We start from the raw sequence: 16,466 nt of genomic DNA on the forward strand, positions 1-16,466 counted from the left end.
TGCTGTAGTCTTAAGATTTGCTTCCTCATATTTACTGACGTGTTTAAATTTTGAAAGCAACTTATACCAATTTGGACCCATATACCAAAGTGGCCAGAAAAGGGTTTTAGACGGATCTAAAGCAATAAACGCTCCTAGCAGGACCTGGCTGCAGTACAAACATCCCATATGTGTTGCTGTTTTTCCCATAGCCTAGAACCCAGGGAAGCAGTGGTTAATGACTCAGTCGCAAAACATTTTATTCTGGTTTTCACCATGGTTTTGATATTTTTGTACTCAGGAGCACTATTTCCACCAATGGACAAAAAAAAAATGTTTCCACTGGATTGGAAACTATGATAGCAGTTAGATAAATATAGAGAAAAGGATGATTTGGAGTCAGAATAAGTGATGGACCCACGCTAACAGGAAAAAGACGATTGCTACTCTATAATTGGATCAAATATTTATACTAATGGACCCTGGTACCTGCTTACTCCACCATGCCCAGAAATGAAGATGTATTACTACTCTTAGAATATGTACAATTGTAATTGTACATATTCTGCCTGCTTTGTGACTACTACTCTTCCTCCTTCATATAAATATATATATATGTATATATACACACACACCCCTTTTTTGAATTACGAAAATAACTCTCTCTAAAAGCAGAACTGCCAAGTGCTTAGAACACCCCATTGGAAAAATAACTCCATCTAGCTACATTGTTCTGCCAGAGTTAATTGGTAATGTATGTATTTTAGCATTTGATCATCTCTTCATGCTGGGAGATTCAGATTTTTGTAATGTAGTTTCTTTGTAGCCAGTGGCATGATTATAATGTTCCAGACAACTATAAGCCCAGGAAAGTAGAATTTGGCATGCCAAGATGAAGAAAACTATGATATTCAGATTCAATCATTCACAAAAATAGGATTGCACAGTTCTATAAGCTAAGCAATTGTATAGAAAAAAGATGTTCCAAATTCTATCTTAATGGAGTTTGGAGGACTCAGCTCATAGGTTATCCCATAATTTAATTACAGTAATTAATTAGAATATCTGTATTTTCCATTAAGGCTTAGATATCCATCTATTGGAGCTAGGAAGAAGGAGATGTTATTAATATTATGATGAATGGAAAGCTCTTTTCACAAAAAGGCAATTGTACGATCATGAAATCAAGGAAAAGGACTATAAATACATCTCTTGATTTTTCTTCTTTGGAATCAGGTTCACAGAGCAGGGGAGTGCATTCGACAAATGGAGGGCAACAAGAAACAAAGAAGTTACTGTGCAACGATTTAGCATGCCTACATCCAGTGTGCTCATGCGCAGTGAGGCAGGCACTGGAGTTTAGCTCTCCTGGGCTGTGTTCAGTACACTGTGAATCAGGGAGCTGTTTGAAGACCCAGTGGGCTTGCCACTGGCTCTGTCAGAGTAATGGGAGGTGGCTTCTTAGCTGATGCTGGAATCAGGCTCTCACAGATTGGAAGACACGCAGAGCCTCAGTGTCTGCCATCGGTGAGAGCCGAGCTGAGGCCCATTTAGCTAATATATACTGAAAGGTTAGCAATGGACCAAGAGAAACACGATCGCTAGTTACACACTTCAATACCAGAAACACTCAGAAGGACAGAAATTTATTCAGGAGAAGCATAAAAACCACTGTGTACCTTCCACACCAGCACGAGGCCAGGGTGCTGCTCCTTACCTCATTCCCCAAGCCAGAAGCCCGCAATTCTCCTTCAATCCTTATCCACTTGAACAAAAGGAGAGAAGCAGGGAAAGGAGAGGGATCTGAGAAACTGAGCATTTTTATCCGCATGAAAGATGAAGCACAATCTAAAAAAACTCTTGATTACCAGTTCAGACTAAACTTAATCTTGTTTGACATTCAGCTAATCACTTTCCTGCTAATCAAAATGTCAGAGCACAGGAGAAAGACTATAGGTGTTTTGCAATCTATTTTTTCTGGATATCTAACTTGTAATATGAGCTATTTGTGACTACTACTCTTCCTCCTTCATATATATATAATATATACATATATTTTTAATTAAGAAAAGAACTTAATTTTTTTCTTTCCCGAATTTAATTTTTTAATTGACACATAATAATTGTACATATTCATAGGGTGCATAGTGATGTTTCAATCATATGGTGATCAAATTAGGGTAATTAGCATATTCATAATTTCAAACATGCGTCATATCTTTGTGTTGGGAATATTCAATATCCTCCTTCTAGCTATTTGAAATTATACAACATATTATTGAAGCAGCGTCACTGTCTGGGGTAAGTACGGGAGGTTCATTGCCTCATGCCAAGGAAATCAAGGACTCAGACACATATGGATTGAGGTTAAGAGCAGAGGTTTAACAGGCAAAAGAAAAAGAAAAAAGAATAACTCTCTCTCCCTTGAGAGAGAGGAGTGACTGAATGGGAATTCCAGCCCACACGGGAGTGCACTAGATTTTATAGACAGGCTTGAGGAAGTGGTGTCTGATTTACATAAGGCCCACAGATTGGTTGGACCAGGCATGATGCTTACATAGCAGGAGAGGAAGCTGGCCACTCCATCCTAATCCTCTTACTATGCAAATGGAGTCTTTGCTTGGCCATGGCCATCTTGTTTGCTCCTTACTATACACGGGGCTGGCAAAGAGAAGGGAAGATGGAGCCGCCATTTTAAACGTGCCTAGTTCCCGGGTGGCTTCTTTCCTATCGGCGCAACTGCCAGCATTCCCCCGTGCAAGCTTCTAGCATTCCTTTCTATGTCTGCAACTCGATTTTACAGGCTGCTCTTTGTTAGAAAAGAAAATTATTTCGGGGCTGCTTTTCATTAAAAGGAAAGCCTTACTGAGGGCTTCCTTGCCCTCACTATCTGCCTAAATAATTTCTTTTTAACTTCTATATCATTACTGTTAACTATAGACCCTCCAGTGCTATAGGAGAGATTTTTTAAAGAATACAAAATTACAGCTAAATAGAAGGAATAAGTTCTAGTGTTCTATATATATTTCAAATTTCCCTTTGACTTTCTTTTCCTCACTATTGCATGTAACTTTACCATTTGCCAGTGATATATTTAGCCAATATACCAGAACAAGATCATGGTGGAAATTAAGGACAATGAATACCACTTAGAAATCTTGGAATTGAAGCTGGAAAATGTTCTTAGGGGTAGGATGACGATTTTATTTTTACATGGAATGTTTGCATTATGTCAGGTGGGAAGTTTTTTGAAAGCATACTTTTAGGACTAAAGATGAGGATAGATGTAGGGGTAAACCTTCATGAATTTTTTCTCCACTATATGTACCCTTCCTAGGACTGTTTAACTTCTGGTTACAGTGTGTTCTCATGACCGAAGAAAGCTAGGCCTACTGGGTTCTCTCTCTTCTAGGAACTTAAATCTTAAGCAGAATAATGTAAAGACTGAAAGACAGTTAGAGCCTATTAATTGCATTTTTGTATTTTGATGGTGTCCTTATGAATTGAATCATTGTGCTTCCTGGAGTCAAGAGGTTCCAAGTTATGTGGGACCACAGCTTATACAGTTTGGAGGGCCCACTTGAAAACAAAAGAATGCAAAATAACAAAAATTACTTGGAAGTAACCGGAAGAATTACTTGGAAGAACTTGAAACTTCAGTTTCATTACTGCATAGTAAATGCACCTCCTACCCTTTTCTACGATCTATTCTTTCCTGAGAATTCCCATAGATTATCTGAACTGAACGTTCAGAAAACTTAAATTTCTACTTAAGTTAATCAGAGTCAATTTCAGTTGCCATAACCAAAACTCTTTAACTGATGAAAATAGTCACCATTTTATTGTTTTAATGAAAATACTGCTATAGACCAAATTGAATAACAATTACAGCTACTTGGGCCCCTTTTTCTTATTTTTTAATTCATTCACCTGGAATATATACATTATTTTCCAATGTTTCTAATTTCACTGTTGAATATTATTAAAAATGGTCGATGAATATACCCATTTATTTCATTGTAAAGCTTTTGAGACTTGCATCATTGGTATAGTTACACTGATATTTCTCCCTCTACAATTCTTTTGCAAAATTTTTGATCATGTATGCAGTTTTTATTTTTTTAATTCCACATTTTTATTCTATTATCTAAACTCTGTTCTAAGACTACACAGGTACTCCAGTTTATTTTTATAGCAAATGCCCATGTAAATATTAAGTTACTACAAACATTAATTAAATGATTGCACTGTATTAGTTTCATTATATTGCCTAGAACTTTTTCTTTTTTCTGTGAACTCTGCAGAGAAGTAGAACATTTTTATAACAGAAATACATCATTTAAAATATATGAATAAAGTACAAAGTAAAAATAGTGAGACTTTTTTAAATTTGAAACTAAATTTTAGAAAAGGTTCAACATATAGCTTTAATATTCTGAACTGATTTTCTTACAAAGATCACTTTTATATTTTTGTTTATATGTTTATTATTATATCCCATACCTTGACAGAAATCTGCAATCAAAGCACCTTTGGAGATAATGTCCTACTGAGTTCAGAACACCTTTACAGTCTCCGAAATATAAGCTATAGGAATAACTTCAAATTTGCCTTGGAAAATAACATTTTCCTTAGATTATATGCAAGATATGAGAAACACCAAGTGAATTGTACTTTTTACTGTCACTGGGGGAAAATAACTAAAAATACCTAAAAGAGCTTCACACTAAAGTCAAGAACCTTTAATTTTATAGACTACTGTTTCTGAAGTTAATATGATGGATAGAAAAGATAATAAACTTTGGCATAATATAAATCTAAGTTGAAATTGTGGGTCTAACACTTATTGTACTTCAGAGAGTATTATGATGTACATTTCTTCCACATTTTATAATCCTTGAACTCAATAAACACCCAACAATGGCTGTTGGCCTGGCATGATGGAATTGTCATTGCCTGTATATAAGCAAGCAACAAAAGTTTCAGGGTCAAAACTAGTAGGATAGAAGTCAATGCTTGGATAGAAAACTTGGATTCGATAGTGCAATAAACACATTTTATCCCTAGGAAAAAGTGATTGTGAGGAAGAGGTTGGGCTCTGTGGTGGCTTGATACGTTTCGCAACAGTCTTAGAGAAGGAGAAAATGTAGACCAGCTCTACATACTCACAAAGCCAGTTTTAGAGTTCAGCATAAAAAGCTTTGAATTATTTTATAGACTCCTTAAGAAATGCTGTTCCCCTAAATCTCTGGTGTTACAGAGCATTACAGAGCCGGGGAGGACCATAATGTGTGTGAAAACATGTACCTGGATTACTCTGCATCAAAAGTTGATTCAGAACAGTCAGGCTCCAAATATAAAGAAATTTTAGGAATATTTTACCTAATTTGTTTCACTTCATTTTTCTTTTATATACGTGAAACATAAATAAATGAACATTTATGTGGTAAATTAAGCCTAAAAGAGATCCTTCAGTAAGTATACAATTCTAAGATAGAAAAAAAGTATTATATCATGGTACAAAATTAACAGAATTGTTTTTAGTGGTATATAAGATAATAGTGCATCTTACATTTAATGCACCTTAGCTTGGATACAATGCAGTACTGTTTTTACTTTGCTCAAATCTTTTCTAAGGCTACTTAAGCTTTCTTTTTTTATTCATAGTATTAGGTTGGTGCAAAAGTAACTGTGGTTTTTGCCATTAGAAGTATTGCTATTTAAAGTATTTAAAGTATTACTAAAGTATTAATATTTATGTAAAAATTAGAAGTTCTATATCCTAAAAAATCCTGTTCTATAATATACCTTCAATGCATCATTATTAGTATTATTTGTCAAAATGCCCACATTTCTTATTGAGTAAATAGCTGATACCAAAACAATGAAAAAAATCAGTAATGATTCATATGCTTTTTTCACTTATACAGTTATATATGTATGTTGCTTATTATTCTTAGGATATTTTCTTATATTTAAAACTATGTTGGACAAACTCTAAAATGATCACCAGTTATCCCGCCTCCTGATATGCGGGTCTTATATAATTTTGAGTGTGGGCAGGACCTGTGACCTTCTTAAAACCAGTAAAAGAAGCCAAATGTTATGGGATGTTAATTCCATTATTGCATTACATAAGATTGTAACTTCTGTATGGCCAGCAGACACTCTGTATTGTGTCATTCCCTTGCTGGGTCTGAGGAAATAAGCTGAGATGTGGAGAGTCTCATGTGGTGGCAAAGGACTGACTATACCCTCTGGCTCATGGCCAGAAAAGATCTGAGGCCCTCAATTGAGCAGTTCACAAAGAACTGAATGTTGTCAACCACATGAACCTGCAGGCAGATCCTTCCCCAGTTGAGCCTCAAATGAGACCACAACTTTGCTGTCACCTTGATTGCAGCTTATGAAACACTGACAGGTTTCAGTCCAGGACCCTCCTAATCTATGCTCTGATTCCTGACCCAAGAAACTGATATAATAAGTGTTTGTTGTTTTAAGCCATTAAGTTTGTTATAATTTGTTACACAGCAATAGCTAATCAAAAGAAATGCATGAAGACATTTAAAATAATTTCTTTAAAATTGCAGTTTATATACAATCATTTAAATTTTAGAGCCTTTTTTAAAAAAATTACAACCTGAGGGTGGTGGCTCAAGCCTGTAATGCCAATACTTTGGGAGGCCAAGGTGAGCTGATCACTTGAGGTCAGGAGTTCAAGACTAGCCTGGCAACATGGTTAAACCCTGTCTCCATAAAAAATACAAAAATTAGCCAGATGTAGTGGCAGGAACCTGTAATCCCAGTTACTCAGCAGGCTGAGGCAAGAGAATTGCATGAACCTAGGAGGTGGAGGTTGTGATGAGCCGAGATTGCACCACTGCACTCCAGTCTGGGTGACAGAGCGAGACTCCATCCCAAAAAAAAAAATTACAAGTATTAGTCCCCCTATATGGTTGAATATCTATCTCTACTTCAAGAAAAATGATAGCACTATCACAAACTACCTATAAGTAGTAACTTTTGGGGGGATAAACTATAATTTTAGTGTCAATTTTTTAATGTATTAAGGCATTATTTTTGTCTGTTCCTTAAAATAATAGCATTTTTCTTTGAAATAGTACTTATTTTCAAATATGCAATTGTTTAATTATAAGCTGAATCTTTTCTTATAAAGATGAATTTCAAGTTTTGTTTTATATCATATTTTGGTCTTCTTGGTCACTAATTTCACCCTTGTGCAATAAACATTAGACAATCAAAATTCAATGGCCAAGTGTGATTCTTGGAAATCATGTTCATTGTTGAAGACAAATATGTTATTATACAGAACAGCATACACAAAAGGTAATAACTGGCAACATAACAACACTATACATGAAAACATTCTTGAAAAATCAATTGCAAAATTATTCTAGAAGAATTAACTGGCAAAAGTAGAGAAGATAATTATACATCATAGGATTATCTACATTTTCCTGTTTTTGCCCAACGGTTTAGCTAGCTAGGGATGGAAAGGATGAGGCAAGCACATATAGGACCCATCAAAGGCTAATATATTATTCTATAGTAATCTCTAGATGGCCATTTTATTTTCATCTATTAATATTTTTCCAAGAATACTTTAATTCAGTCAGACACGTGTCATAAGGACACACCTTGGAGATGCTCAGAATTATGTGGAGACTAAGGGTTAAATGGTCAAGTTATCACTTAGTGTAGACGTCAGTAAAAGTCAGTAAAATTGAGGCTCTTATTAATATTATATCATTTATACTCAATAGCTGGCAAGTGCTAAAATATTTAAATCATGTATATATCAAAGAATTATGAATCATCAAACTTTACACAGGTGAAGTAATTTTAAAAATTATGAGAATTTGCAACAGCAAACTCTACTGGTATAAAGCAGTACCTGTCACCCCTTGCCCCCCATTCATCTGTGTAAATATGAATCTATATTCCCATTGTGCGGAGAATATGAATACAAATAACCCAGGTGGTCTCTGACACATTTCAAGTTAGAAAAGAGAATATGCTGCCTTAGTAAGGAAGGGATGAAAGGAAATGATAATAGACTTTTTTAAACTGACATATCCATGCCATTCTTTCATTTTCTTCTTTAAATTGATATTTAGTGTTTCATATAGAAGAAAAAAATACATAATAGAGAAAATAGGAGAACAAAAAACCACTATCTTTTATAATCTTTTTTACATTTATTACTTTTTTAAAAGCTAGATGAGGTTACAGAATGAATTATGTATTTCATTTTATCCTAATATTTATGTCAAAGAATTTTTCATGTAGCCATCTTTATAACCATTAATTTAGCCATGCAAAACAACTCATCAAAAGTATATCCCATACTTTATCTATATTTTTCTTTCTTTCATTTATAAATGGTGTTATGATAATACACAAGATCTGATTTTTTAAAAAAATAAATTTATACTCTTTAATAAAAATATTACATGATTTTTTATTTTGCCTTAATAACATCCTAAGTGAGACTGAATTTGCCCCCATATATGTGTAGGGAAGGACTGTGGCTTCTCTATTGTTATCAAACTATAAATACGGGCAAGTTACTGAATCTCCCTTAGTTTCAGCCTCTTTACCAAATAGATAGAAATATATTTGTACTTCAAGCCTTTATTGTGACATTTAGTCAGCTCACATCCAGGACCCAACAAGAATCTAGAAGCTGATTCATCTTTGTTTCCTTTGTTCTTCTCCATAAAGAATTGTTCCTCGTAAGAACAGACTAATCTAAGAAAAATGTTTTGTTTACTTCTATGAGATTTTTGTATCTGATAATAACACTAATCTTATGTCACACCTGTGGCAATTGTTTTTCACTGTTAAACTTTTTATGATTCTAAATATAGACTATTTAAAATATATTTGATTTTTCATCATTTTAAACAGTAGGAAATATCCTTCATTTGAAGCCTTGACAGAAATTTATTTTTTTCTAATCTTTCCAAAGATATTTTAAAACTATAACTCTTTGATATTATGAAATTTAAATACATTTGTAATGTCAAGGTGAGAGTTTAAATTGCTCTGTTTTCATCAAACTTGTTAAATACGTATCTCACAGAATTTACTAAATAGGAATTCTCTTCTCCAGTAATGTATGACTTTTTTTTAATGCTCTGGGCTTTCTGTTGATCCATCTCTTTCATTTTTTGCTGGTAGCAACTTGTTTATTTTAAAAAGGCTAATCTGGCCTTACCAACATGAGAAGAGTCTTAGTTGTTTCTGTAAGAGGCTGTATATACTGTTTATTCATCTTATAGGTATCAGCAAAGGCTTACATAAAACCAATCATCCTTATTGTCATTTACCTAAACCATAGCAATAGTGGCCCATTTGTCAGTTAAAATTTTTATGTGATTAGAAAGAGCCTTCATAAGAGATTATGGTAAGAGATTGATAGGATCAATTCTATGGCTGCGTCCGGATTTTTCTTTATTAACAATGAACTGATATTTATTGAGGGGTTACTATGGGCAGCCCAAGTATTATTCTAAGTGTTCCATATGCATTATCAAACTTTAAAGTATCCCCTAGTGACCCGCAAGGATGTTCAAAAAATGAAAGGACATCATGGGCAAGGAACTAAAGGAAACCAAGAGAATTATGATAGTGATTACACAGACAATATGAATAAAAAGATAGAAATTACAAAACAGAACCAAGTATAAGTGTTGGAGCTAAAGAATAAAATAATTGGAATGTTCTACCAGAAAACTGATGCACAAAGAGCCGAAGTCACACATCTGGAAGGAGATAGAGTCAGGATTCGAACCCACACTGGGGCTGTGGTCTATGCATCCTCTCAAGCTGACTGCCCGCTGGCTGTCAGTTCCCTCTGCTCCCATGGCCTCTACTGCCCAACCCCAAGGCTGGAAGTTCACATTGTCAAATAATCCTGGTAAAGCTCTGGACATGGATGCAGCTGGAGGCCATTATCTTAAGTGAAGCAACGCAGAAACAGAAAACCAAATATCATACATTCTCACGTATAAGTGGGAGCTCAACATAGGTTATATGTGGATATAAATATGGGAACAACAGGCACTGGGGAGCACTAGAGGAGGGAGAGAGGGAAGGAGGCAAGGGTTGAAAAACCACCTGTTGGGTACCGTGTTCACTACAGGGGCGATGGATTCAATTATATCCCAAACCTCAGCACCATGCAATACACCCATGTAACAAGCCTTCCCAAGTAACCCCGATACTAAAATAAGAGTTGAAAAAGAAGAAAAAAACAGAATTGTCCTAGCAAACAATTCTAATGCCTGCTTAAGATATGGGAAAAGGTTTAAGCAGACTAAAAGCAAATAAGTGAAAGTTAGCAGACAAAAATGATATCATTTTGTGTAAAATATCCTGATGTTTCACAGCTCAATGTTAGTAATAATAATTCAGGGCTGCAAATCTAACAGACGTTACTTTTATGAGTTTAAATTAAGAACATTCTAAAAAGCCGTTAGACGGCCAGGCACAGTGGCTCACGCCTGTAATCCCAGCACTTTGGGAGGCCGAGGTGAATGGATCACTTGAGGTCAGGAGTTCCAAACCAGCCTGGCCAACATGGTGAAACCCTGTCTCTACTAAAAATACAAAAATTAGCTGGGTGTGGTGACACACGTCTGTAGTCCCAGCTACTCGGCAGGCTGAGGCAGGAGAATCGCTTGAACCCAGGAGGCGGAGGTTGCAGTGAGCTGAGATCGTGCCACTGCACTCCGACACTCCTTCCTGAATGACACAGGGAGACCCGGTCAAAGAAAACAAAAAAAGCCATTAGACAGTGTATACTCTACCCACTGAAAATAATTAGATTCATTAGCATGAATATACTCCAGTTCAACAAATCTATCATTTGGAAATTCAGAACTATGGACCAACATATATAAGCAAACAGCTGCATCTCACAGCTTTATAAATATTACTAACCTCAGTTAGGGAAATGACCTACCAAATACTTATGATTTAAAAAATAAAGGCATTAACATTTCTACATGTCAAATTACTATAATAATTAAATTACTATTATATATGTATAAAAAATACATCAAAATATTATAGTAATAAACTTGGGATGGTCACATTGTAACTAGTGGCTTTTTTCTTCTTTGTGCTTTTACATATTTTTAATCATTTCATAGTTGGTATTAAATAACTTAATAATTATTCAAAGTGTAATGTAAAAGTGAAATAAACAGCAAAGAGCATTCGCAGTATTGTCTTAATTTGAGGGACAAAATGTGAGCCTAGAAATGTTAACACTAGATAATTATATAATTGGTCATGTTTTTATTTTTCATTCCCTAGCATGTCTTCAGGAAGCACATGTTGTTTTTATAATCAGAATAAACTTATAGAACATTATGTTCTACATAATGACAAAAACTTGCCAAGATGTTTTTGAAAAAGAAATGTAATGTGAAAACGTGTTGATTTATTTCTGACTGGAGAGCCAAACCTTGTTTGACAACACCCAAATCTGGTACTGATTGGCTTAGGTCTCCAAGTATGAGAGCATGTTTTTTTTTTTTTTTTCCATCTTGTTTACTGCTATATTTTCAACATTTAGCACACTATCTGTGTCATAAGAGCTCTTCAAGATGATTTGTTAAATAATTCCACATATTCAATCTATGTCAATAGAATGTCCTGTCCTTACCAATAACCAGCAGTATCACATTCACATGATAATAGAGCTTCTTCCCCTTCAGGCAGAGTACAGATTGTAAAAAACATGAGGCTTTTTCATTAACTTCAAGTACCTACTTTTTAAGCCTCTCACTTGCTATTGTATAGCCTTGGGAAAACTACTTAACATTATGTGGTTATTTCTTTCATTTGTAAAATAAGGATGTAGTATCTAATTTTTAAGGTTACTATATTAATTAGGTAAATGTTAATGTAACTAACCCACAGTTCACCTAAAAATATGATAAACCAAATTGGGTTCAACCATATTGTATACTTTCATAACCCATTGATATTTTTTTCCATGACTGTACCTTTTAAATTTCAAAGGAATTGTCTGCTTTATTCACATTTTTATCTGAAAATCTTTTTTCAACTTTTAAGTTCCGGGTTGCATGTGCAGGATGTGCAAGTTTGTTACATAGGTAAATGTGTGCCATGGTGGTTTGCTGCACTTATCAACCCATCCCCTAGGTATTAAGCCCTGGGTCAATTAGCTATTCTTCCTGATACCCTCCCTCCCCACCCCTACTATGCCCCAGTGTGTGTTGTCTACCCCCGTGTAGCCATGTGTTCTCTCGTTTGCCTTCCACTTATAAGTGAGAACATGTGGTGTTTGGTTTTATGTTCCTGCATTACTTTGCTGAGGATAATGGCTTCCAACTTCATCCATGTTCCTGCAAAGGACATAGTCTCATTCCTTTGTATGGCTGCACAGTATTCCATGGTGTATATGTACCACATTGTTTTTTATCCAGTCTATCACTGATGGGTATTTGGGTTGATTCCATGTCTTTGCTATTGTGGTTAGTGCTGCAATGAACATATGCGTGCATGTACCTTTATAATAGAATGATTTATATCCCTCTGGGTATGTATCCAGTAATGAGATTGCTGGCCAAATGGTATTTCTGCTTCTAGATCTTTGAGGAATTGCCACACTGTCTTCCACAATGGTTGAACTAATTTACACTCCCACCAACAGTGCAAAATCGTTCCTTTTTCTCATCCTTGCCAGCATCTGTTGTTTTTTAAAGGATGGAGGAAAATTACAAATTTTTAAATAACTTGCCAACTCCTTATTGTCTTTTTTCGTAGGTTGTTTTGGTGAATTACACAAGGGGAGTCATCCAAATTATTTTCATACCTTCTCCATTTAATCATATTCTTCCAGGCAGAAACTGTTAACAAGATTATGAAATGCAATAGATTTTCAATATCTAAACATGTTAAAATGCTGCAATTAGGTTCCTTTAGTACATGTACGTTCCTTTGTAAAACAGAATTATAAGTAATATGCCATCTGCTTTACCCTATTTCTAATTATAGCATTGCATATGAATTTTAATAGGTATCATAATTTGAATCACTATCATGAGAAAATATAGAGATATAGGTTATTGTATCTGTTTATTTTCACAACAAATCTGTAATAGTAAAGAATATTTTATGAAATACTAAAGTATAAGAGAAATTGTTTTTTACTGCAATGAAAAAATTAAGTCATTCAAAGGGTGATAAAACTTAATTTCAAAATAGATACTCCAGAAGTTGAACAAAAATGGTTTTGATTATAATAATAGTGTACATAGATATTATACAAAAAATGAAAACCTGTATAAGCGCAGCAGTAATCACCCTCTCACTGTACGTGGCTGTTACCATTCAAAATTAGTTATAAGAAAAATCATAGTCACTTGCTGAGGGTCAATTATTGTGCCAGATACTCTACAAAGCTGTCCAATGTCCATGTTTTTTCTACTTCATTATGCCCCAGGCTTTTTTTTTTTTTTTTTTTTTTTTTTTTTTTTTTTTTTTTTTTTTTTTTTGAGACGGAGTCTAGCTCTTGTTGCCCAGGCTGGAGTCCAGCGGTGCAATCTCAGAACACTGCAACCTCCACCTCATGGGTTCAAGCGATTCTCCTGCCTCAGCCTCCCGAGTAGGTGGGATTACAGGCATGTGCCACCACACCCGGCTAATTTTTGAATTCTTTTTTTTTTAGTAGAGAATCTCACAATAATGATTTGGGTTTTTTGACATGCCAAAAAGATTAAAAAGTGCAAATCATAAAGGAAGAAGAAGGAGCAAAAACATCCATATAAGATGATAACAGGTAGCATTAACCACTTAATAACTTTTTATTTGGGGTAGATAATTTAATTCTTTGAGTCTTAGTTTTCTTATTTGTAACATTTAAAAAAATTCGCGTCAAAGTGTTATTGTGAAGCCTAGGTGAAAGCATGCATATAATTCTCTTCACACTAAATTCACAATAAGTAATATATATTATTTTGAAGAACTCTGTATGAATTTTTGTTTAAGAAATGTATTAGTACTTCTATCTAAGGAGATAAAAAATGTAGAACGCAAATATATTTATGACATAATTAAAATACTTTGAAAAGAATTATAATTTTTTCTAGAATTAACTAGTAAGAATGGAGATGATAATGTTAAAAATGAAGAGATTTGGGGAAGTCTTAACCTAAGACATATTAAATGTTTTATTAAAAATAATATTTCTCAAAGTTGCTATTTTCTAAAGAAAGAAGAGGCATTTAAATGAAAGACACAATAACATATGTAAAACACATCCTAAAGCAATAAGGAAGTAATTCTGTCAAGAAAATTAGCTAACAATTTATAACAGCTTCAAATGAGATTCTTACCTTATAGACTATATCAGCTAAATTATTTTTATTAATAATGTTAGTATTAATAACAATATTTTTACTTACTATGAGACAATTATTAAGCCATTTATCAGAGTAAGAAACTGAAAAATTTGCAAAGGTTGGTTAAATAACTTACCCGAAGTAAAGAACTAAAAGGAGAGCTAGAATTAAATAAATATCTTAATATAAATAGGCAAATAAATTGACAAAAGGTAAAAAAAATAGTGTGGATAAGAATGTTTTAAGCATTAAGGAAAGAGATTGCTATCAAATGAAAATATTTGTAGATTTAATTCCAGAAGAATTTAAAATTTCTGACAGTGAAAATTCACAACCAAAAGCAGCCACTTCTGAAAGTATGGCAAACAAGCTATTGTGAAAAGTTGTGTACATTACTCCAAGCAATTTTAATTGCACTGCTAAACTCATAAAGCTAGGAAGGAAGAAAAGGAGGAAGGTAGGAAGGGAGGAGGAGAGGCAGGGAGGGAGGGAAGAAGGAAAGCCAAAGACTAATGTGTAGGCATAGGATGCTCTGCCAACAGCAAAAAGAGTAAACACAATTCTCTCTGGGAGAAACATTCCAAAATGAGATAGATATTTTAGAGTTTCCATCTTGTAAACTTAGTAAAAAAAGAAGTCAATGTGAAAATATTACTAGACTTTAACAATGAAATTTTCACAAACCAACGCAAACATAAAGAAGTTAAAAAGAATAATAAGCAGAGTAAGCACATTAGATCTAGAAATGATTATATATTAAAAGGTAAAAACTAATGAAATGCTTAAGGAAATAAAAGATGGTATCAGAAATATTAACAAGAAAAAATCCTGTAAACCATCATGAGACAATTTTGAAAGAGAATTCTAGAACTTATAAAATTAAAACTAAAATCATTGAAAATAAAACTTAAATCCAGTTAAATAGTAACTTAAATACAATGAAAAGATGTGAACTGTAAGAAGGTAAATGGATTAATCTGCTAGGCAATATATCAATCCAAAATGTATATGCAACCAATACCATAGTTTCAAAATATATAAAGCACGTATTGATAAGATTAAAAGGAGAAATCAGTAAATCTAAAAACATACTGGGAGATTTTAACAAGTATAACTCAGTAACATTTGGAAGAACCAACAAAAGAAATTAGTATAGATACAGATGCTTTGATAACAAACTTGACATGATACATATAGAACACTAAACCACAAAACTTCAGAATATGTATTATTCTTAAATGCACATGAGACATTTGCTGAAATTAACCACTGTAATAAAGCAAGCCTCAACAAATTTTAATAGATGGAATTCAGATACCATATGTTCTATGACCTCAATGTAAGTAAGTTGAAAATTAGCAACAAATAGATACCTTAGAATATTGTCCAATGTTTAGGAATTAAATTAAATTATGCACTTCTTAGGAATCCGTGAGTCAAAGGAAAATAGAAAATATCTTATACTGAATGATGACAACATACCATATCCAAATCTGTGTGATACAACTAACATTGAATTATTGAAAAATAAAACAGAAGAAGTTAAAAAAAAGCAACAGACTCTAAAAAGAAGGATATGTTAAATACAAGACGAAGATTATGGAAGAAAAGGAAAAAATTAAATAAAAGGTATGCAGTCAAAAAATGATTGAGACCAATAAAAGTGATTAAAAAAAAAAACTTTGACAAGATGGATAAAAAAAAAAGGAGACAGGGAGAAAGTAAAATTTACCAGTGCTAGGAAAAAAGTATTCTGATATTTAAAAGATTTTAATAGGAGAAATATCATTTGAAAATTAAATAATATGCCATATTCCTAAAATAAAAACAAAAATGCAAGAAGCAATAGATATTTTAATAAAATTTGCATTTGTTAAAACATCTAAGCCCATAAGCAAAATTTTCCATAGAAATAATCTAGACCCAAATGGCTCACTAGTGTATTCTTCCAAATATTTAAAGAAGAAATAATGTCAATCTTAACGAACTCTTCAGCATACAGAAAGAGTGGGAATAATTCCTGATTGATCTTATAAGCTCGACGTGACTCGTTACATCAACAAAGGAATTGCGAGAAAGTAAAAT

Source organism: Gorilla gorilla, chromosome 7, assembly GCF_029281585.2.
Source record: "Gorilla gorilla gorilla isolate KB3781 chromosome 7, NHGRI_mGorGor1-v2.1_pri, whole genome shotgun sequence".
In the NCBI taxonomy this organism is placed as follows: domain Eukaryota; kingdom Metazoa; phylum Chordata; class Mammalia; order Primates; family Hominidae; genus Gorilla; species Gorilla gorilla.